The sequence below is a fragment of the Larus michahellis genome, chromosome 3, assembly GCF_964199755.1.
Source record: "Larus michahellis chromosome 3, bLarMic1.1, whole genome shotgun sequence".
Taxonomy (NCBI): Eukaryota; Metazoa; Chordata; class Aves; order Charadriiformes; family Laridae; genus Larus; species Larus michahellis.
Window position 1 is genome coordinate 23,874,086 of NC_133898.1, and position 22,489 is coordinate 23,896,574.

Consider the following 22,489-nt stretch of genomic DNA (forward strand, 5'->3'; position numbering starts at 1 on the left):
CTTGGAACCGATAAAGCATGAGAAAAGGGTAGAATAGGGAAAGGCAGACCAACATCACAGGCAAAGTATATGTAGGGCACGTTTAATGTTAAGACTAATTGGCCTAAGTTTATGGCCAGAAGATTGGCAGCAAAGCTATTGCATTAAATGAAATTGAGACCATTTACCCTAAAAAGTTAAAAGGCACAGGACAGACAAACAGGAGCCCTTTCATCCTCTTGGGATTTTTTGTGCAGCCAGGATTGCTTTCTTGCCCTTAGCACTGGTCAGTCTGGTGCTGACCCTTGGCCACCAGCCTGGCTGGGAGTCCCATGGGCAGACCATGAGAAGAGGGGAAGTGCTATGAAATCTAGAAGTCTCTGCCGAGGTATTCTGGTGCCTGAAGGTGCAGAGGGGCATTTAGTGGCCTTTCAAAAGTTCATAAGTACGTTGGAAGGAGAGAAGAGGAACATTCCCATCTTGGGGATTGAATCTGAAGAGACTGACCCACCTTGAGGCCTTGGAAAACCTCACCAGGCACCTCTCTATGTCTAAGCTCCTAAATATATTGGAAAATCTGCTCCAATGTAATTATTACTTCTTTTGAGCAGTTTCTGCCCGCCCAGGGCTGGGAATGGAGTCTCAGCTGAGTCCCTTCTTGCTGTGTGAAACTGCTGCCATACCACTACAGTGTGAGAGAGATACAGACCCCAGGGAAGACAAATTACTCCTCCAGCATGTTTCCAACTGACATTGATTTGCAATAGGGCTGTCAACAGCGACTGGAGAGCCCTGATCCTGGAAAACAATATGTCAATTGCCTGGGTTGGTTTTAATTCTTTAATCCTTTGTCTGCAACCTAATGTGTTGCAGCATTGCTTAGAGATGAGATGTGCTGCTGCTGCTCCCCTCTCGCTGTTCTGGAGGGTGGGGTCTGCCTGGCCAGGTCCAAGAAGATCTGGGGAGACGGCCTGTACTGTTTGAAAGCTGCACAGACCTGTAAGTCAGTTGTATTTATATAATTTTGTCTGTCTCTTTCTACATCTGAATTTTAAACATCCGTTATAAGGCAATACTGCTTTTAGTGGTGAGCCAAATTTTTCTTTTAAAACACATGTTCCCTCCAGTCTTAGTACTTTATTTCCTTTGTTCTGATTTATTGCTGTTGCCTTACCATATGTGCTAGGCACAGAGGAGAAAAACTACCAAACCCAAAAAACAGCCCTCTCTACTCCCTCCGAGACCACATACATCAGGATTAACACACTGAATCTATTATATCAAGTGATTCAACAGTGAACTAACTTACCTCTAATTTCTTAGCTGCCTCCAAGCAGATATGCTGATGAAGAGTGAGTGTAGGCTAATAATGTGAAGATTATGGTAAACCCAGTGAAAGTTGCTGTGGGGACCTGAAAATTGGGGTAGATGCTAAATCTGGAGAATGATAGTGAGATTAAAAAATAAAAATTGTTAACTGCATTTTCTAAATAGGGATTTTGTGGATATCAGTTTTTATGTGCCTTTTATCAATACCTAAAACGGCCTTATTTGTCAAAGGATGAACTCTCTTCCACAAAATAAAGGCAACCTTTTGGTATCTCAGGGTAAGCATCAAGCAGCTGAGGCATGCAATTGCTGGTCACTTGGTGGGGGGGAGAAAATAAAAAAACTCGGCTGTTGCTATGAGGTTTGTAAAGCTGTTTGAGATAGAAAAGTTCTATCAAAGTTTGCTTTCTTGGAGGTTGTTCAGCCTTGACAATAGCAGAAGGCTGAATTATTTTCATTGGTATTTATACTAAAGTTAGCTCCATGTTTTCCTCCTCAAACGCAAAGCGATAATGCAGAGGTTGAGCTGTGGCTGTGTCAGATGGACTTCAGCAGAGAAAAATTGATTTGGTACTATGGGATGTCTGTGGCACCCACCTCCTGTACCCTCAGGCACACCTAGGAAATGCCTGAGTCCATACTCATAACTGGTTTTGTTAATTCTGTAAAAATTTATGTATTCATATTGGAGTTTGTAACTCAGTCAACACGTATTGGATGTGTGGTGTTGTGGCCAGGTGATGGTGAGAGACCTCCTCCTGCAAGGACCATGGTGGAAATTGTGACCGACTGGCTGCATTATCTGTGAGGGTTTCCAAGATGGAGTTTGTGTAAAATCCCCACTGGCCACTCTCACGGCTGTGCTTCGCTATCCGCACCAAGAGCAGAGCTGCTGGCTGCTTCAGGCAGTACCTGTGTGCCATGTCAAAGTGGCTGCTACCAGCATTGCACAGGATTTGGGGATTTTGTGAGTTGGTGGTTGCCACTGAGTTCAGAGATGTAGGAATGAAGCCTCTCTTTGTAGACAGACCGCTTGTGTTCCCAGTGGCAGTGCTAGCAGGGTGCTGGGATACACTTTCCTCCGAGAACGCCATAGGCTTTACAAAAGGCGAAGTGGTGAAACGCATTGTGTCCCAATGCTCTGTGAACATAAAGGTCAAATAAAGCTAAGCGATCACAAGGGAAGGGATGTCCTGGCAGAGGGAAACACTCTTAATACTTGCTTTCTTAACACTTTCTTCCTATCCATAAACCAGCTCGACGGCAACTTGTGCTCTGTCGGGTATACACGCATTGTTGTTTGAACTGATGTATCACGAGCTGCTTTTCTTTACTCGTGTTTTCCCTTTGAGGCAGGCTATTGATGTGAAGCCCGTTGTCATATTCAGGCCTGTTAACTGTGTTACTTAACAAAAGAGAGCATTCAAAAGCCTGCTCAGAGGCATATTTGTCTTCCCGCCCTCCCCCCCCTCTCGTTTTGCTAGGAAAACTGGTTTCCATTTAAAAATGTTTTACAGCATCTGCTCTCTTGAAACCAATATGAAGCAACACCAGTGATTGCAGCTAGTTGCAACATCTCATCTTGCTAGATGCAGGCACATTGTGTTACAAGTGGTGCAGCTAGTGAAACCTCTGTGAAGGAAACCTACGGAGACCTGTCTAGCTGGGGGGATTGTTAACTCATCGAAGGTGAGCTGAAGACCCAATTTCACTTGGTTTCTTTGAATAGCGAGCTGTACATACTCGAGCCAAGTTCAATGAACTGAAACTTCAGTAAATCTACATCTGAATTTGAAAGAATTTGGGCCAATAGGTTGGGTTTAGTGAAAACTAAGTCAAACTTTGACCCCAAACGAGCAAAGCTTTCTGATTTTTAACATCTCTTGAGGATTCAGTTAAACCAGAATGTCAGAGACGGTGATGTCACAGAAACTCAGTGCTGATGTCTCATTTAAATCTTAATTAAGTCTCACTTAAATCCTGCAAGATCAAATCCTAATATAAAATGGCCAGACCACTGCTTTGATGAAACTTGGAGCACAAAAACTGTAAAATATGTATCATTGAGCATCTTTATAATCATAATAATCAAATGATTTTAGACTGCTTTCAGGAACAACCAAACAGTGCTTCAAGCAGTGTACTTGGTACCAGAGTCCAGTAAATTATTTGTATTAGCATGGCTTGCGAGGTTCTTGGAAGCTTTCCCAAAGGGCAAACTCTGTTTTGCTTGGGGAGAAAAAGGCAAACCATGCTTGCCTGCTTGAAAATGCTCATGAGAAGATCTTTCTCAGAAAGACTTCAGAGCATTGGGCCCTCTTTTTGTTTTCTTAGAAAACAGGAAATGAATTTTAGCTCTGCAGTTAACTTGATTTCTTGTGTGACTTGCTTTCTACCATCACTTTTAGGTTCTGGAATGCTACAGAAATTATCTGAGGGCATTTTCAACACTTCAAAATTAAAATCAAATTGTTGAAATTGTGCCAGCATTTAAATGAAAATTATTTTCTTTAAACAAACACTTGAGGACTTTCAGTATTTTTTTTAATCACAAGAGCATTCTTAACCTAAACACCTTTTCTTTGTGGTTTTTCAAGGATCCAGTCTGCACTGCTAAAGCCAGATGTGTCTTAGGATGTAATCAAATTCAAGATCTTTTTAGCCAAAAACTAGATGAGCAGGGAGTGCTAGTTTTTCACACAGCACAAACACATAAGTGGGTGTAACTGCAAATACCATCTCTGCCTCTGTGCCCACAGAAGTGTCTGGGCAGCAACACCAGTGCAGGCTTCTGCTGTGTGGAGAGGGGTCAGGAGTGGGGCTGCGCATCTGGGGCCTGTGCTACTCACGGCAGCAAGCGGGAAATAACGGAGGCAGGAGCCGGCTGTAAAATTTGCTGCTGTGCAGATGCCCTGATACTCAGCGTTCCAGGCAGTGGAGACGAGAGAGCCATAGAAGCTGCTGCAGATTGATAAGGGAGGGTTAGGACAGCCCTTGCATTGTTGGGAGGCTTTGGTGAGCCTCAGGAGATGTTGCATGTAGCCAGAGAGTGAGTCTGGGTACCAGGAGCAGCACCTGGTCTGGAGCTCTGAAGCACTGGAGTGTCTATGTGGAGCTCTTCAAACACTCAGGATGTGGCTGGTGCTCGCTCTTTTCCCATGCGATGGGGTGTAGCTGGCCCTGAGGTGTTTCATGGGCTCTAAAGCCTCTCAGGCACAAGTTGGGCTTGAGCTGCAAATCAGAGCAGCCAGAAGCTGCCTTGTATCCTGCTGGCAGAAACCTGGAAATGCGGGGACTGGTGTTTCTGTCAAAGTCTATCTAGGCCAGTGTCTCATCCCTGACAGAGGCCAGCAGCAGCTGCCTAGGAGAAGAGTTTGAGAACAGGATGTGTGTGTGACAAGATCATTGCCTGATGCTCTCTGATAGCGCGGGGATTTTTAGAAGCAAAGTATTTCCATGGGGCTCTGTGACCCTGTCCTTCTCTAAGAAGACCCCAGACCAAGTTCCTTGTCCAGGCTCTGAGTGCCAACCCTGCTGCCTGTCCATGGGGGAAGGTTTCTAGCAGTGATGTGTTGAAAGCATGTCCCTCAGTGCAGGAGCTCCTCTTGGGGGACAATTGCTGTCCCTCGTTGACCTTTCAGCCAAGAATAAGGCCTTGCTCTAGCCCCAGGCAGGTGTTTGGTTACAATTGCGGAGTGGTAGCTGGCTGGGGGAATGGGAAAGTAAATCGATGTCTATAAAGGCAGCAGTTGAGGATTTTTTGCCATCATTTCATAGGTGGAGTTGGGAGAAGAAGGAAAACACCTTCAGGTAAAGGAAAATAGCCTGGTGGATGCCAGCTGAGGATATGTTCCTTCATTATTACTGCCTCTGACAGCCCAGGAGGACTGAACAGGATATTTTTCTCCTTTGGAGACCAGAAGTAGGACTGCTTGAGGAGTACGTACCCTGCTTTGACAGACACTGTCCTGTCTGTGTGTAGTAAATGAAGGAGCCTGAAAACAGTTCCCCTCAGCAACACAAATTACTTGGTGTTATCGACTAACTGCAGATCTTGTATGTTAGCAAAAAAATAACATAAATCCTTCCTGATGACCCCGGTGACACATGCCTTTTGGTCAGCGGCAGGTCAGGGAACCAGTACTGTATGTGTGCTATCAGAAAGGGTGTGGAGCAGGAAGCATCCCCTGTGAGAACTGGGGTGGGTTTTTATATTTTGGGTGCTATTGGTTACACTCGATCCATCAACAAATGCTTTTAACAAGTGCTGTTATTCCTTTGGATATCCTGCAAGGGACGTGTGTAAGTACACGTGACCATGCAGCATGTGCGGTCCCGAGGCTTTGACGTTTTTCTCCAATATGTTGGATTTTCTGGTATTCACTTTGAGATTAACTACATTACAGAAGGCTGCCTACAAGATAAATTTCCTATTAAAAGTGTTCCGATAACCCCAGCTTCCCTAGCCTTTTCCTGTGGCAATAAGTACCCTCTTTAAAGAGCTAGTAGCGGGGGGAAATGTTGTAAGTCTTAAGAGACCTCTCCCTGTGTGTAACCTTAAGTTACAACACTGTGATCTAGAGAAGCTACAAACAAAAAAGAGCTGCATAAAACCTTTTCAGCCCTATGGACATGGCAGTCCTTCAGACTACGACTCCAGAATACTCTTCTCCAATACATACTGCCACATATTGTGGAGGTAATGCTGTTACCCTCAGCTGGCTTTTCCATAACTATCTGTCCCCAGCCTGGCTGCGGCTGGAACTGTGGAGATGTGAGTGGAGATAAGATCTCCCAGAGGCTTATGTTGGCCAGGAAAATGCTGGCGTGGAAAAGGATGTGGAGCATGTCCAAATAAAAAGAGTCTGGAAGGAGTTTGTGATGGTCTGTTATTTCATTATTAGGTAGGAGATACGAAATTTCCTTTTCCAGATGAGCACATTTCATGTTTTGCAAAAGACAGCAATTGCTTCTTGTAAGAGTTAGCATTTCTGCTAATTTAATGAGTTAGCCTTTCAAATTAACTGCATCAGTTATTGCAAAGGCCTTTTTCAAGTTCCACAAGCATGTTTTAGACCTCTTGATAAAGCCGGTAGGATGCTGGACTTTCACAAGTAGAAAGACCTCCAAAAGTATGCAAGTTATTTCTGGCATGTTGTATTCTCAACATGTCAAGGAAACATGGATTATTTTTACACAAACAGGCAAATCAAAATGGTTCCTTAGCAAGCTCCCATGAATGTTCTTGGGTCCTGAGAAAGAAAGAAAAAAAAAAAGAAAAAGAAAAATAATTGCTTCTGAATTAGGTTTCTTAGATGGATCATGTTGTCACACATTCAGAAGTTCATTTGCACCAATTTGGTGGAGGAGGATGGAAGGAGTAAAGGATAAAACAGAAGGAAAAAGCGAGGGCCAGTAATTAATTTGGATATTTTATCTTTGAAATTTGGATATTTGATCTTTGAAATTTGGATATTTGATCTTTGAGTGGACTTATTTTTTTTCTCCTTACTGTGAATTTATCTTCAAATGTAGACCATGACAAACTGCAGACACTTTTGGAAGTTCTTTTTAATAGCTGTTAATTGAAAGGTGATGTGTAGGTGTTGAGAGGAAAAGAATGTCTGGAGCTGAACAGGCCTGTGTGGAAAGAACGCGCCAATGTCTTGCTGAAAAACACAAAGCAGTGCAGCAGCGAGATTACTGGAGTGTCCTAAACTCTCTTGACATTGCAGCACACAAACTGGGCTATACGCTTTGCAAATATTGGAAGCTGTTTTGAAACTCCCTATTAAGGATTACAAATGCTGACTGCAGTTTCTAGGCAAATGTAATTAGATATCACCGCTATGGCCTCAGCTCTGTGTTTTATATCTGAGCTGGCATTGCTGTGTAAGGTCCTTATGCATTAGATTACCTCAGCCAAAACCAAGTTATGACGCCCACCAAAGCTGAATCCTGTGATTAAAGTAAAAAAAAAAGCACAGCATTTTTTAATTTCAGTATAGAAAAGCATCTTCCCACACAGCGAAGGGGCTTTTTAATGGAAAAGCATGCATAAACATTGATACTTAACATGCATCCTCATCCATAGTTGCTTCTCTGGGTGGTGTTTGTACTGGTTCAATACCAATGCCCAAATTCAGGAATAGCACTTGTTGCTTGGGCTTGGTAGAGCCACCTACGTCAAGGTTTGTTTTGGCCCAACTAGTGTCATTAATGCTTACGTAGATGCATGTCAATAATTATTGATAATTATACCTTTTCTCACTGTAAGGGTAGTTCTTCTGCAAATACTTTATAGCAGGAATAATACCAGGAAAAGTAAAAAGGAAAAGGACATTTTTGTGTGATCAAAACCTCCAGCAACTGAGTGTTCTTACAGGTATGTTGATGGCTAGTGCAAGAGAGCGAGTGCTGCTGTGTGATGTACGTTGTAGCTACATGAAATGAAAGTTCACACTGCCTTCTCTTTTTTCCTTTTTTTTTTTTGACCTTGCATTTAACATTTGCCCTCTCCTCTGATGAGCAGCAAGAAGGAGCTTTGAATGTGGTGCCAGCACAACAGCAGAGGGAGAGAAACTGAGACAAGTACCTCTGATACAATTAATAGGTGATACTGCTACTTCCTATTTTTCCTCTGAAACTCCACTCCTGAGTATTTCAGCTAAATCCTAAGTTTTCTTTTTAAGCAGAACATCTAGCAAGTTAAAACTCAGCACCAGAAGGAGGTCCTAAGGTGGGGTTTGCTCCAGCTTTCCTGCTGAGCAACCCTTTACGAATTGCTGCTAAAAAAATGTCAGAGAGGATGGTAGTTGCTCTGCTGTCACGTGGGCTGAGACAGCGCAGAACCTGCTTAGCATTCTTGAAGGGAAATTATCCAGTGCTGCAACTCACAATTTATAATTGGTTGCATATTAATATCCAAAAAAGGCAATAAAATCCACTGTGTGTTTAAAAAAAAAAAAAGAACTAAGTAGGAGTATTACAAGCTGAGCAGTGAAAATCTGGAAAACTCCTTGGCTGGAGCAGAGCTGTATGCAGAGCTGTTTCTCCCTTAATTACAAGCAATTTTAAATCATCCCCTTCCTTCAAAGAAGGATTTTGTTCAGCATTTGTGTTAATTTTAATCTTGCTAACGTGATACTCTCTTGGAACCTCTCCCTTGTGTCGTAACAGCAAGACGTGCTGCCTCTTTTGTCCCTGCCGTTTGGGAAACGCACAGCTACTGCTGCTTGTCACTGCAGTCCTGGGGGTTGTTACTACCAATATGCCACCCTTTAAAGGAAAAGAAAACAGAACAAAACCCAACAGCAGCAGGTTTTTTTTCCCCAGAGTTCACGTTTATTGTAGTATTTAAGCTAGACGGTGCAAGTGCTTCATGAAAATCAGGGGTTTAAAATGTATAGTGCTGTATTGTAGTGGAAAGCTTGTTATTCAGCATACTAATTATTTCTGAGTCACTGTATTTATGAAATGTCGTGTAATAACTGCCTCACCACAATGCAAAGCAAATAGTGCAAAATCAGGCGGTTTATTATTTTGACACTTTAGTGTATAAAACATATTCCCGAGTCTCATGGGGAGGGGAGGCTACTGGGAATGAGACTGGCTTTATGACTTCTAAAAAATGACATTAAATTTCATAATCTGTAACATTCCATATATACGGTCCATGCTGCGCATTTTATTACAGCCTCAGTGGCTTATATTACAAGAGTCAGCTGCAAAGAGAAAACGTCCAAAGACTGGTTTGTGGAACAGGGGGGCACAGCATGGTAAAACCTTACAGTGCACACATCAAAGCCCTTGGGACGAGCTGTAATTGCCCACCTGGGCCATGCTGGGACATCAGAATTTACCCAAAGCTTTTTGTGTTTCAGGACGGATTGCAAAGCCCTTGCTGAAGGAGGCTTTCTGGCCAGCGCTTGTCACTGGGGGGTAAGTTTGGGTTTTTGTCGAGCCCTGTGTGAACCACCCGTTAACTCCAGAGTAACTGGGAGGCCTTGAGTGTCTATGAGTGACAAACTGGGAGTGAGCACAGAGAGGAAGGAGGACTCCAAGCTCCAAGTGGGCTTTTGAGTAGTCCCATGTGGTCTCTGAGAAAAATGGGTGGATGCTTACCAGAACATGTGATTTCATAAAATATTGTGCATAAATCCAGGCCTTTTGTGCTCCTTTGCAAGCTTGCTTGGTGTTATAAAAGTTGTGGGTTGTGTGCGTGGATGCTGGGAGAAGTCTCTGTTGACAACAGTTAGGCAGCATCTTTCTGGCAAGGGGCAAGTGGTGATGAAGCAGCCACAGCTTCAGAAAACCTCAAATTGTCACTGAAAATAAGAGAAAGCCACTGTTGGGTGATGGTGGCAGGTGTCTGGCAGTCAGGCATCTCACTGCACGATCTGGACATAGCATTAGCCTGTTCCCTTCTGACATGGAGCTGGTGCTAGCAGCCTCCTGGAGACGTGGCAGTGTGCCAGAGCTGCCAGCCTGCTCGAACATGTACATGAATACAGGATGGGGCCCTGAAACTGTGGTGGAGCTGGCTGGGTCCTGCTGTATCTGGATTTACAGCTGTTGGCAGACTCCAGTGACACATCTTCTCCTTGGTGCTTTACTTGTCGGCATTAAAAAATTACAAGGAGTGTGATCTACCATACATTTTGCTGAAAGTGATGAGATGATTTTCCCTTTCTGTATTAGGATATCATTTTCTTCATTTCTGATAGAGACACATAGTCTTCAGGCTATTAAACTACAAATTTTGTTTAATTTTTCTGTGAGCTTTTATGCTTGTTGTGAGTCTCAAGGTCTTGCAAAATGATGATTTGACTAAACTAAAGCTTCATGGCAAAAGAAATTTTGTTAATGAAACAAAAGTGAAATAATGATTTTTTACCATGCCAGGGGCATGGCTACTCTGACTTCCTTTTCCTTTCATGTTCCAAGTGCAAGAAATGTACCAACAGCTGGTACACAGAGGTAGGAGGCTTTCACTCATGTTTAAGGCTCCATATTGTATATCTTTTCTGACTTTTCTATAAATAAAAACAGCTACAAGAATGCCTCTGGCTATTATATCCAAGGATAAGTATTTGAGACACATGAGAGATGCTCAGGGAATTGATGTCTTCAGGAGAAAAAAATTGTCCTGAGATCAATTTCCTGATTCAATAGCGAAGTCCTCATATCATACAAAATGTAATGAGATTGTCTGTGGCTCTAATAAAATCTTGATTTTTTTTCCACCAAGCTTTCATCTATAAAAATCAAATTTATCCAGCATTAGTCTGCATTTTGAAAGGGATAGGATTTTTTTGAAATAGATATGATAGTAATCCTTTATGGTACATTAATATAGGAGAACAATAATTTGTTGCATTTTCTTTACACAGAAACAATCAGCTGGGAGATGTGCATAATAATTGTCTTTGTCCTTCATTGTCACAGGCCATTAGCTAATGAATTTAAGCTGTACTTGGCTCTTGGTCCAATAAGAAAACTACATTAGAGATCTTGTAGCCTTGGTGTTCCATAAAACCTTTCAGTGGGTTTTATTTTAGCTTCACTGACGTGATGCTGCCATGGACTGAGGAATGCATCATGGTTTTGCGGTAAGCAATGAAGTCAACGTTGTCTGATGTAGCGGGTCAAGCAAACTGAAGCGCACCTACAGTTATTAAAGCTGCCAGATGCCACAGGCTCTTTGTTTGGTTCCTTATAATTTAGCCAAACTTCTCAGGCCTATTTTTGTGACTGTTTCAGGTTCATCTTTTGGGTGGGAAGACTTGCTAAACCCAGTTCAGCTACTCTAAGATTGATGGTAGGGAAAGTAAGTAGTTTGGGCAATGCTTTAAATAAGCAATAGGAGCAGGTAACTGTAAATTGAGCTGTTTTACCTCCTTTGCAGTTTGCTCTCTCAACTAGAAGGCTGGCAAAGAAAATCCTGTGATGGAAGAAGCGCTCTTCACTGTCCTGAGAAAATCCACTCACATTCTGGCTATTTGCAGAAAAAGATAGTATGCGAATGTGTGACAGAATTTGTTTAGCAATTGTTTCCCCCACCACCACCCCCCGCCAAATGATTTTAGCCTACTGGAAAGGGAACTGCATTAGAAATCACAAAACCCAGAGTGCGAGTCTTTTCTTTCCTGTTGGCTGTTTGCAGCGTATCTTGGTCTGTCACAAAGTGCCTGAGTATTTTAATCCTACTTTTAAAGGTGGGTAACAAGAGTATTGTTACGCTTTTGTTGCAGAGAGAACTGAGAGGCTGCACAGGCTAACCTTTGGCAGAGCTGGGACGGGATGCCACTTTCAGACCTTTAATCAAAATGCTTCTCTACATGTGTCATTTGTGTGCTTGGCTGGGACCCCACTGCTCCTCCCACACATCAGAAGGACACGGGAGGCCTCTTCCTGCAGCTCCATCTTCCCTCAGCTGTCCTAGGCCAGCTCTTGGGAGCTGCTGCTGCCGCGTTGGGCACCCGTATCTGCCACCAGGCACTGCAGAGCGGAGCTTGGCCATGGCACAGAGAAGCAGCAGGATTGCTCTGCGGGGTGCCAGCTGCTGCCGAGCCGTACGGGACCACACCAGTACCCCGGCTATGCTGTCCTTTTCCCCATCTGCGTCACAGCTGGGAAATGACACACCATTCCTGCTGCTTCATGGGTTTTGCCTGCTCCCAGGAAAGACAGAACCCCCAGGTTCAGTTGGGTTGCTGCCACCTTTGGGCTGCCAGAATGGTGTGCAGAACATCAGGAGCCAGAGACAACATCCATACTACTGTCATTTGTGTTGGGTATCTTATCGGTAGCAGAAAAAGGCCCTGAAACTTCTAGGCAATACTTTGTATCTTAACTTTGAGCTCTCAGATGTCTTAGATTTGGGAGAAGAACGGATGAGTGTGTGATACACACCTGCTACCTGCAGAGGCTCTCAGGAGAGCAGTTGTGGTGTAATTCTGCGTCTGTTCAGGGATTATTGTTGCTGTACAAGCTGCAACACCACTGCATTCGAGGGATGGCTGTGGTGAAACAGTGGTCGAGTTTTGTTGTGTCACATAGAGAGAGATGGTGCCAGACAGCCGGCAGCACAGGCTATTTCACCTGCAAAGTGGTGTGAGAAATGAGCTGTGACTGCCTCTCCTGTTAACAGGCAACACTTGCTCCCTTACCTCTTATTATCTCCGTAACCAGCGTCTGAGGCTTCCATGGCCTGTGGACCCCCATTTGGTGGTACCGTCTGCCTACTCGGGCAAGTGTTTTCATGGATAGTGCAGGAAATGTTCTGAATGCTATATCCAAAAAATGTGATGCCTCAGTGTAAAATGAGTATTGCTTGCAGCAGAATAAGTGGCTAGAAAACTTGGGTGCTCTGAGGCGCGCAGAGGGCAGGTGCCAGATAGCAGCGATCACCCATTTTTCTAAACCAGCAACACTTGCAGCCCTACTGACAGAGGTTGATTCACGCTAGAAGTAAATTCAATATGCATGAAAGGACTCTTGTTCTTCTTCAGCGGAGAGCATAAAGAAAGACTGTCAGACAAACTAATCTCTCTCTGATAGTTTTCTTTTCAACATCATTGAACTGTCATTTCTCCTGGGCTTTGCCAGAATGTTTGATATATCCGTTGTTTCCCAAAACAGACAGATTTTGCTAGCTTGGATGATACAGGAATTTTTGCCAGGAAGAGAGATGCTGAGATGCCTTTACCAGCCTTTTGCTGCTGTTGTGTAGGTTTGCTGAGGTTCAGAGCTCTGGTTAGAGATGAAAGGAAGGTATCTTGGTGACTGATTAGGTTGCATCTCTGAGTGCAGCCATGGAATTGTTCCCAGCACTTGCCCTGGGCTAGGAGCACATTTGCTGGGGTTTGGGGATTCTACTTTTTCTGGAGATAAATCCATTTATGCCCCCTGATCTTTAATTTCAAAACTAGTGATTCAAGATGGCCCTAGACACCACCGTGTCACCTAGCTGCAGTTAGAAAGTAGCCCAGACTAGATTCCCTTTTTCTGATTGTCTGTCTGCAGAGCTGGCAAAGCGTTCGCTCCTTCTAGGCATGCATGAAGAGTCAGTAAGATTCCTAAAACTATTCATTGAAAAAAAAAAACCAAACCTGAATGTCCCTTCCCAAGACTGTGGATGAAAGATTTCTACATTGAGTAACTTCCTCCTTCAGCTGGGGACTCCTGGAGGAATCTGCCAGAGGGATGCACGGTCAGTAAGGCTGCATGTCCTCCACAAGCTCTTGCAGAGTTTAACAAAAAAGAGATTCTGAAGAGAGGCAGACCGGAGGAACACAAACACCACCATGATCTGGCAAAAGGAGTCCTACATCCCATTTGTAATAAACTCTTAATGTTATTTTTTTTTCTAACTCTGCTTCATCCATCCACTCCATAAGTTATCCCTAACTTAACTCCCCAAGTTATCCAATCAATACTATTGGAGAATTTAGGTTATTACCTTAGGTGTTTAGGTGTTTAATATACCTTTTTTTTCCTTGGAAAAAGTGCTTTTGGGGTCCTTAGGGCAGCCAGTGAGTCTGTACAGATCTGGAAGGGGCTGAAGAATGGTGGTCCCGTTCAGTAGCTTGGGGTGGTTGGCCCTCTGCGTAAGGGAAAGCACCACATGAATTAGTCAACACTTGCATGTTTTTTTCCTAGTGCAGGGTTGCCAACAGTATATAGTAGGCGGAGTTTGGGGCTGTAAGGAATGCTGGTTTATTTGTTAGAAATGTTTTAATGATTGATTTCCAGACGGATTTCAGCCCACACCCCTGCCGGAGCATATGCACCAGAATGCTCTCTTTGCCGCCATACCAGAACCACCTGCAAGAGGTACCTTTTCTGTGTGGCGTGATGTGTGAGGACCTAATAAGCAAACTTGCACCATTTTATATGGATGGAGTTGAACACAGTGTGGCCGCATGCAGAGTTTTGGAAGCTAACTGTCCCCATGTTTTCTGACAGTGTGACTTCAATATACACAGTTTAAAAACTGCACAGGGAGATTAGTGATCGCTCAAGGTAATACACTAAGTTCAAAATAACTTGCAACACCATTTAAATCCATGTGGGTTATTTCGACATATTGAAGAGCAGTTTCTGAGTCTGGAATTACCTAACTTGGCTGTGATTATTTTGTTTCATTTCCAGATAACTAGAGATTTTTATCTAAACTGGGTGGCTGCTGAAATGTTAAAAGTTAGAGCAGGAAACTTTGCAGTGGGTTTTACAACACAATTAATTGCTTGTCCTTTCAGAACTGATTCTGTCCACATCATCTCACGCCTGCCCAATGCCACCACCAAAGTCTGCAAACACTTGTCCACTTGCATGTCTTGCCTATGTGAATAGGTCCATGGGGCTCATTTTCATTAGCTACAACTTTGCTAACTATAAATCTTCTGCAGGACCAAGGCCACACCACGTGTACATATTCCTACTCTGTGCTTGAAGATTCTTTTCATCAAGCTCTAATGTCCTGTTGTATGATGCTTGGGATTCTGGTTGTACAAGTTGTTAGATACAAATTTCCTCTTGGCCTGGTAGGAGCACCGGTTTGCATAATAGATTGTCTTATCACATCTGCAAGGTAATTGCTTCTAGACAGGCTTCCAAGAAGGCCTCAGATTTGATCTATGATGGTCTGTGCATTGCTAATGTCTGTACTCCAAGGAAGCGTACCTCTGTTACTGATGTACTGCGTGGATAACTGATGGTGTAGATCGAAAGTTAACTAGGCGTTCTCTTTAAAGGCGACATATGATACTGTATCTGGGCAAAGAGGAATTTCCTGCATAATCTTTAGAGACAGCTGTATTACATTTTATGATTTCTCTGGCATTTATGCAGTTACGGAAAGGCTTTACATTTTTCCAGTTCAGTATGCTGATTGCATGTCCAGCTACTAATTTTCTATAAACAGGATCTCAGTAGGAAAAAAAAAACTTTATGGGCTGTACAACCTTCACTCCTTTACCTTCCCACCTTTGAATCTGCAGTTTCCTTAGATGCCTCCATGAAGCATCTACAGCTGGTTAAACCGAGATTTAACATATCCAGCGTCATGTAGAATGGGTGTGTGTATGGGAGCTAGGAAGCAAGTCTTCCTCTGAATTTGCTCCATCTCTTGTTTTCTTCCATAGCCCTTAGAAAAGGATCTTTCTGTTCTTAATCTCTGTGGAGAAAAAGTCTCACTTTCTCACTTGTGCTGCCATACCTATCTGAGATGCTTTTTCCAAACCCTAGCCAGAGGTTGCTCCCTGTCTTTTGCTTGTCTAAAGTTTGTCCCTTTCACTTTCAGTTATCTACGCAGAGTGTTGGTGGTTGTCTAACAAGCAATTAGGTTATGAAAAAAGTATATATTTAAAAAGAAGCCCATGGTTAAAGTTGAAAAAACTGTAGAAAAGAAGAAAAAAAAAATTATTACAATAAGAAAGAGTAAACAGTTCTAGAGAATCAAGCTCACTGTTTATGAAGGTCATCTTAAATTAAATTAATAGCTTGTTTATTTGGTAAGAAATCATAGAATTGTTTAGGTTGGAAAAGACCCTTAAGATCATTGAGTCCAACCATTAACCTAGCGCTGCCAAGTCCACCACTAAACCATGTCCCTCAGCACCACATCTACACGTCTTTTAAATATCTCCAGGGATGGTGCCTCAACCACTTCCCTGGGCAGCCTGTTCCAATGCTTGATAATCCTTTTGGTGAAGAAACTTTTCCTAATATCCAACCTAAACCTCCCCTGGTGCAACTTGAGGCTGTTTCCTCTTCTCCTATCACTTGTTACTTGGGAGAAGAGACCGACCCCCACCTGGCTACAGCCTCCTTTCAGGTAGCTGTAGGGAGCGATAAGGTCTCCCCTCAGCCTCCTTTTCTCCAGGCTGAACACCCCCAGCTCCCTCAGCTGCTTCTCATAAGACTTGTGCTCCAGACCCCTCACCAGCTTTGTTGCCCTTCTCTGGACACGCTCCAGCACCTCAATGTCTTTCTTGTGGTGAGGGGCCCAAAACTGAACACAGCACTCGAGGTGGGGCCTCACCAGTGCCGAGTACAGGGGGATGATCACTGCCCTTGTCCTGCTGGCCACTCTGTGTGATGTTTATTTTAAAGAGAGGGACAATGGCATTCTTTACCTCATTAGTGCTGCAGGATGTCCTATAAAAGCATAATTATATTTTGCAAAATGGCTGGGGAGACCACACAGGAAGGGTATTGAAGAACTGGAAAAGGTACAGGAACACTAATTATAAAAGATCGAAAGCTGTTATTTATGGACAAAGTACAGGCTGCTGCTTTTTTTCTTTATTTTGTTTTCTTTATTTTTTTTCTTTTTTAAGAAGAGAAAAACAGGGGTCACTAAGAGATGTACACAATTCTCAAGGATATCAAAAGGTTAATGACAAAACTTATTCAGAACATCGCAAGCTGACTAACAGGAGAGTTGATAACAAACTTGGAGAAAGCAGTGCTAATGCAGAGTTTGACGATACAGAATAGGGAAATGCTGTCTGTAGTGCGTGGGTCTCCACCATCAATACCCCACCTTTTGTCTTGCCTCCACAGACTGAACTGCACTGCAGCTTCTGCATTTCAGGAATGTGACTCCTGTCCTTGACCTCGTCTGCAGATAAATACAACATGCCCCTTACTGCTGAGTGCTTTGGGAAGAATTTCAGCCAGACAAGAGAGGGAAGATAAAGGAAAAGACAGGTGAGGATGTTTCTCATCTGCTCATTTTGAACCAGGCTGCTTGACTTCGCCTATAAGACTTTGGGCAGTGGGGTTAAGAGGGGCAGGACGGGGAGTACCTAGTGTCTCTGGGGTGGCATAATGAAGCTGGTCCCAGGAGAGCAAAGGGGCTGTGACATGAGGCTGCCACCGACGGAACTGGCCGTCTGGGTACCCCTTCTGGCACAGAGCCTGGAGGGGCAGCACTGGCTGAAGCACAGCAGGGTCTCACCACGTACGAGTGCAGGAGAACAGGAGAATAAAGAATCCTGTCCTGGGCTGGGAACACTGGTCGTTAGGTAAGTACCAAGCTGGCCTGCCTGCCTCGGCCCATGCCAGAGGGTTGACAAAACACAAGCCCACCAGAGCGCCTCCTAAGATCTGCTTCTTTTGCTGGTAAGGGAAGAACAAATTTGTTTGCCTTAAGTGCCACTGAGAATATTGCTGAAATTATATGGTTTTGTTACAGGCTACGATAGTAACTGGGCTATCTAATTCTGCAATGTGGGAATTGTCTTTTCTCGGCTGCCAGTCTCAAAGTCAAGCTTTCATTTCACAAATAAAACGGAGTATTCCACCCTCTCCCCCTGAGTTGTTGCCAGTATCTGGCAGAGGGAATATTCAAAACATTTTTCCCTCCAATACAGAATGGCTGTTGGGTGTCATCAGATCATGTGAAAAGACAGCTGAGTGCAATTTTTCCAGCAAGAAACAAAGGAAGAAGGGAGGATTAAAAAAAATTATTTTGTTGCTGCATACATTTTTATGATGTGCTGTGTGTGTATATATATATATTTAATTACTGTTTGGATGTGAAGAAACAAAGAAGCACACAAGCGTGCTGCCACAGAACTTGATGAACATTACTTGCTACAGAATTAAATTTTAAGGCATCACACATCAATTAATGACATGTTGGGGACCAGGAGTATGATACTTTACCTGGATTTACTGAGGTCAGTGCAAATTCTCCACTCACTTTGTTAACACAGGATCAAACTTTTGATGGGATCTAGAAATACAAGAAAGTTTAAAACGTAGCAGGTGAGGGTAACCTCATGTGCATAGCCCACTGCCTCAAAAAGCTGAATGCTCTTGCAAATTTGACATGATCCAATTAGTTTATTTCCTCAGTGACATTTCTGCAGGCTCATATACAGAAGGACAGGGAAAGTGAGATTTATAATGATAGCTATTTCTAGCAAAGGTCATTTCTTTATTGGTGAACAACCTGTCCTTAGTCATGCTGATGACGAAGCGTTGAAGGATAAGGGAGAGGCTGTACAGCTTTAAAGCTTAACAGGGAATAACATAAATAGAGCACAGATCATCTTTCTACTTGGACCAGGAGGCTTGCAATCTACCACCATCAGGCCAAAGCCTGGGAGCAGGAGACATAAATCCAGAAAAAAACCCAAATATTGTGATTTCTGTGGAGATTGTGAGGGAGGCTGGATATTTCAGTGTCACCATGGCGGTGGGGGAGGGAGCCACATAGCATGAGCATGTATTTTTGGATAGTGAGGGTGTCCTCGGTGGAACCAGCTGCTTATAAAGAACCGGGTCAGGTTGCTCTGGGGACTCCCTGGTCTGCCCTGCCAACTTCCCAACTCGAGCAGCTCTCAGCATCCTCCTCCACGCCATTTCCAGAGTGACACAGATGAGGCCACGCTCAGATATACACACAAACGCTTCCTCAGCTGTCCCTCCTTAGGCAAGGAAGGCAGCAGTTTTGACTGGAATATAGTTTAAATAGATTGTTTCATACGTATTATATATCTTTAAATAGTAAACCAGCATCTGCCTATTCATCACATGACTATTTTTCCTGCTTGCAGAATGGAAGGTCTTTGACACCATACATAAAATGATACATCATTTTTTTCCATAATCAGGAGGACCCTTCAGGCAGTCATGTGAGAGTTGCTCATTCAGCTATTGACCTTAAAAGTCAGTATTATTGACCTTAAAAGTCAGTATTGGGCACTTTGGTGTAACTAGCTTCGCTTGTTTTCATCATCAAGCTCATAATATTGGAGTAAGTAAAAATGTGACTGTTTCCCTAGATTTTGGCTCAGCCCCTGAACCGTGCTCTGTAGCTGAGCTATGGTTTCTGCTGGATCACTGGCACAAATCAGGCTTATGGCTGGCAGGACTCCCCCAGGTCAACATGGGAGTTCCTCCCTGGGCTTCTTCATCCATGCCCTTGCTGATCCCTTTTGGCCAATTATTGGTTCTGCAGGGCTGTCAGCTGCCAACAGAAGTTACAAGAGCTTTTGAGTTGGTCTGGTCTAGGACTCGGTCCAATAACCTGAGAACGCTGCAGTGGCCTCTGGCTTCTAATCTGCAGCTGAAGATCTTGCCCTTCTTTCCAGAGTAATTCCTCACGCCCTTTGAAAACTCCTAAAGCTTTCCCCAAAATTTCAAAAGCTGAGGATTGCTGCTCTTAAAAACTGTAAAATAAAGAGATAATCTGTAGGATAATTGCCTGTGCTACAAGTCTCTCCACACAATGAAGGAAAAAGCAGCCTTATGCTGTGTACTTCTTAGGCCTGGTGTAACTCGAATTCGAAAGCTATGAAGGAAATGGAAAATGTTAATAAATAATGACGTTTGAAACACAAGTCACCGAACAAAGCACCAGACCTTCTGCGTTTATTCCACAGGACAAAGTGTCTATCTCAGTTTGAGGAAAACAAAATCTTGGCCAAAGATATGTGATAGGAATTAGCCTTGAAGCTGCACAGTATTCAGAAGATAAATCAAAGAAGCTTACAGATTAACTCCCAGTAATATATACAGAATAAAGACAACTTTTGAAACAAAATCACTACAACTGAATACTTGACATTTACCTGGTATGAGGAACCAAGGATCTCCTCAGGGCCACTGGAATTTTAAATTACCTTGTTTGATCCACTTTACAGCTGCCAGATTTCCGTCTGCTATTTTCCAAGTCAGAACGAAGCGTATGTGTGCTCCAGACTGCGTGTTCTCAGTCTGATGTGTTCTGGAAATCCTGGCCTCATTTCCCAAATCCTGAGCAGGTGACCTGCACTTAAAAAAAAAAAAGCACTAATGTCTCCCTTAAGTGTGTTGGAATTACTCTGTGTGTGCAGACCACCTGCAAAACTGGGACAGAAATCTTAAGACAAATGTGCAAAATCAGGAAAAAAAAAAAAGAGCATTTCTGAGTAGTACAACTGTCTTTCACATTCCAGTGTAACACTTTAAGAAGGAAAATCACTGTCTCTTCCAAGACAGCTCCAAATAGGTAGAAAATGCATACCCTCTGGCAGCTCGGGTAAGTAAATCTGGCTGGAGAGAAGGCAGAGGAATGAAGACTAACACATTATAAGCAAAGGGCTGACCTTTTTAATGGCCTAAATATTTGCCCTCTCCAAAGTAACTTAGTTCAGCTTAGGCCCGTGGCACTCCATGGAGCCATTCCTTCTCTCCGGGTACTGAACGCCGGCAGCCTCTGTGATATGCCAGCACACAGAGAGGCAGCTTAGGGAAAAGGAGGAAAAGACTGGGGTAAGGAGCTTCCCAGTCCCTGGATCAGGCTTGGACTCCATTTAGTTTGTCATAGGAAAGAACATGGAGAACTGCAAAGCTTCAATTTCACAGCTGCTCCTCAGACCTCTGCTGCATTACCTTTCGTATGTCCCAGTGCTTCCACCTGATAGCTGGCTTAGTTTCTTACTTGGATGGCTGGTAGGTTTAGGATTAGCTCCCGCAGCTTCTCACACAGCCACATTATCCTGTCTCTGGAACCCACTTGTTGCAAATGGTGCTTTGGGATGTAAGCCTTAAGACACCTGCCCAGGCACAGAGAGAGGTTTCAGCAGGTGAGCGGGCAGCAAGCCGCATGGCGTTGTCTCTCTGAACTGGAATAAACCCCTCCTTTCATGTTAGATTTGCATCAGAACCGAGGGCTTACACTTGGCTGCTGACCCCTCATAGGGGATCCCTGCACAGACCCCCCCTCGCTGCTCCCTCCCTATGCTTTGACACAAAACTCTGTGGGACACCCCAGCCCCAATGTCAGGATGACATTCGCGGAGCATGTCATCATAGAATCACAGAATGGTTTGGGTTGGAAGAACCTTGAAGATTATCTAGTTCCCACCCCCCTGCCCTGGGCAGGGACACCTCCCACTAGACCAGGTTGCTCAAAGCCCCATCCAGCCTGGCCTTGAACACCTCCAGGGATGGGGCAGCCACAGCTTCTCTGGGCAACCTGGGCCAGTGCCTCACCACCCTCACAGTAAACAATTTCCTCCTAATGTCTTATATAAATCTACCATCTTCCAGTTGGAAGCCATTACCCCCTGTCCTGTCAATATGTGCCCTTGTAAAAAGTCCCTCCCCATCTTTCCTGTAGCCCCTTTAGGGACTGGAAGGGGCTCCAAGGTCTCCCCTGAGCCTTCTCTTCTCCAGGCTGAACAGCCCCAACTCTCTCAGCCTGTCCTCACAGCAGAGGTGCTCCAGTTGGTGGCCTCCTCTGGACCTGCTCCAACAGCTCCATGTCCTTCTGCTGTTGGTGGCCCCAGAGCAGGAGGCAGCCCTGCAGGGGGGTCTCCCCAGAGCAGAGCAGAGGGGCAGAATCCCTTCCCTCGCCCTGCTGGCCACGCTGCTGGGGATGCAGCCCAGGGTGGGGTTGGCTTTCTGGGCTGTGAGGGCACATTCCTTCTCCTCAGGGCCGTTCTCAATCCATTCTCCACTCAGACTGGATTCGTGCTTGGGATTGCCCTGACCCAGGTGCAGGACCTTGCACTTGGCCGTGTTGAACTTCATGATGTACGCACGGGCCCACCTCTCCAGCCTGTCCAGGTCGCTCTGGATGGCATCCCTTCCTCCAGCGTCACTCAGCCCGGTGGCGTCGGCAAACGTGTGAGGGTGCGCTCGATCCCAACACCCACGTCGCCGGGAAAGACTTGGAACAGCCCCGGTCCCAGTGCCGACCCCTGCGGGACGCCACTCCTCTCTGCTTCCAAGTGAAATCGGCATCACGGCCCTGCCCGCGCTACTGGGTTCCATTTACATCGAACTCCCCGCCGCCTCCGGGAAGAGGGCCGGCCCTGCAGAAGGGGGCAGCCTTGGCGCCGGGCCGACCCCTCCTCACGGCAGGGCCGGGCCGTGACCCGCCGCCCTCCCCGTCCCCATACCCCTCCCTCCCGCCGCCCCGCGCACCCCCGGCAGCGACCGGGGCTCCCACCCCATCCCGCCGTTCACCCCAGACGGCGGCGGGTCCGGGGGCCGCTGCCCGCCGCCGTGGGGCCGCGCCCCTCCTCGCGGCTTTCGGAAGCACCGCCGCCAGTCGCCGGACGCCTTCATGCTGACGGGCAGCCGCCCTCGCCTATCGAGTAAGCTTCTTGCAAGGAACCCCGCCTCCTCGGGCGCAGAGGCCAATCGGAAAAAGGCTTGCGTTGGGGGCGGGAGA

The 22,489-nt window shown here is 44.9% G+C and overlaps 1 long non-coding RNA gene across 7 annotated transcripts; it reads right to left on the reverse strand.

Annotated features, from left to right (window-relative positions):
- Positions 1-16,608: 16,608 nt before the first annotated feature.
- On the reverse strand, positions 16,609-22,187 carry LOC141740446 (uncharacterized). Of its 7 annotated transcripts, none has more exons than XR_012586035.1 (4): positions 21,863-22,187; positions 20,701-20,864; positions 17,986-20,100; positions 16,609-16,936 (listed from the first exon to the last, which is right to left on the reverse strand). It is a non-coding gene; the product is annotated as an uncharacterized LOC141740446 (long non-coding RNA). The 7 variants fall into 7 exon arrangements; XR_012586036.1 differs by having other exon boundaries at positions 21,855-22,187; XR_012586034.1 differs by lacking the exon at positions 21,863-22,187 and having other exon boundaries at positions 17,986-18,055; positions 19,950-20,100; positions 20,701-21,856.
- Positions 22,188-22,489: the final 302 nt, after the last annotated feature.